At 35.8% G+C, this 1,854-nt stretch overlaps 1 non-coding gene across 1 annotated transcript; it reads left to right on the top strand.

Moving 5' to 3' along the window:
• The first annotated feature begins 369 nt into the window (after positions 1 to 369).
• Positions 370 to 476, top strand: LOC125615940. The gene has a single exon (XR_007346546.1). It is a non-coding gene; the product is annotated as a U6 spliceosomal RNA (small nuclear RNA).
• The last annotated feature ends 1,378 nt before the right edge of the window (positions 477 to 1,854 follow it).

Genomic DNA, 1,854 nt, shown 5'->3' with positions numbered 1-1,854 from the left:
AGTCCCTGAAAAACAACTTGACAAAAAACAGTCTTCATAAATGTTTTCATTAAAAAGTACCATGGTTCAAATTCAGCCATCTGAGAAAAGAACAAGGAACATCATTGAGGATAATGGCAGTGGATATAATTGTGAAAGTAGGCGTGAATATATGTGAATATTATTGTCACACTTCGGGATGCAGATATTAAGAATTTTTGACAATGCAGAAATAAAAACCTCATTAGAAAAATGGAGAAAAGTTGAGAGAAAATGGTCAGAAGAAATATTTGAATAAAAGTAGAAGTTTTTTTTCAGAATTAAGAAAAGCATTATTGCAAACACTGAAAGTTCCTCTGAACTACAAAAAAGATAAACAAACAGAAATCTGTGCTTGCTTCGGCAGCACATATACTAAAATTGGAACGATACAGAGAAGATTAGCATGGCCCCTGCACAAGAATGACACACAAATTTGTGAAGAATTCCATATTTAAAAAAAAATAGAAATCAACACTTTCCTACAAAAGGCCAAGCATAGGCCATCATTATGAAAGAAGAATTAAATAGGAGGGTTGGCCTTACCAGATTTTATCTTTTTTTTTTTTTTGGTGTGTGTGGATGGTACTGGGTACAGGACACAGGACCTTCGGCAGTTAGGCAAGCACTCTATCACTGAGCTAACTTCTAACTCCTGGATTTAAAAGTGTGTTATTGTTTCAAAGATAGATAAATATCTAATAAAGTAGATTCAAGAGAGCAGAAACAAATCAAGAATATATGGAAACTTAATAAATAAAGGACTAGTAAATCATAACAATGGGAAAAGGAGAAACTATTCAATAAATGAAGTTAGGGTGAATTTTTAGCCACATAAAAACAAACAAATGAATTAATTAAAGAGACCTATTTTCATGCCATTTTCAACTATTAATTCCAGATGGGTCAAGGAATTATATGTGAAAAAAATGCTTTTAAACTTTTAAGTTTGTAGAGAACTTCCAGTTTCAACTCTGACACATAAAGAACTTGGAAGTCATCATTCCCATTTTACAACAAGAAAAAAATCTAAACAAACTGAATATCAACAACTTTCCTTGGACCCATTATAGACTTGAGGTGATAGGGAAAACCACCACCTGAAATCTGAGGAGATTGGTGAATAGAGAGGATTACAACCAAGAGCATTTCACTTGAAACCAGAGTAGTTAAAGCCATAAACTTGTAAGAACACTATAGATTAGTGCAGAATGAGGGCTACAGTCACGGGTAGCCCACACTTTCCTGAGTTTTATGCCCAGGAACCTTACAGGGTGTCATAGTGAAGAGCCAAGAAAAACCTTTGTTTCTAAAGAAGAGAGAAAAATCAAAGTATTTTCAAATAGAGTCAAAGCATTCTCTACAACAAAGGCTTACTGAGCAAGTGAAGGGAATTTTCCAAAGCCTTATTGGATACTGAGAGAAAGAAAATTTACCCTCACTTTACCCGCTTTTAGGCTCTTTATCTCCCCTAAAGGAGAAAAAAAGCAGACAAACACTTGTGAAGATCACACAGTCTAGGGACATAGGCCCACTAAAGACTGGACATCACAGAATTAAAGAATACTATCTCTTACCAATACTATCACCTTACCACCACAACATCAAGGCTGCAGTATTGTATAGGAAGCAGAGCAGTCAGGAAGCACCAAGCAACACTGGGAGAGTAGGAGAAGTGGGGTTTATTACTGTGACAGGCTCAGAGGAGTCTCTACTCCAAAGTCTGAGCCCCAATCCACAGTTTCCTACAACATTTATATTCTATTTGGCATCATCTCAGACCTGTCCTGTCATTGGGGGATTTACAAATTTTTAGCCTATGTGACTGAAGGCTTT

This window comes from Marmota marmota, unplaced genomic scaffold (assembly GCF_001458135.2).
Source record: "Marmota marmota marmota unplaced genomic scaffold, marMar, whole genome shotgun sequence".
NCBI classification, from domain to species: Eukaryota; Metazoa; Chordata; class Mammalia; order Rodentia; family Sciuridae; genus Marmota; species Marmota marmota.
Note: the sequence above shows the minus strand (reverse complement) of the source record. Positions and strands in the feature narration are given on the sequence as shown.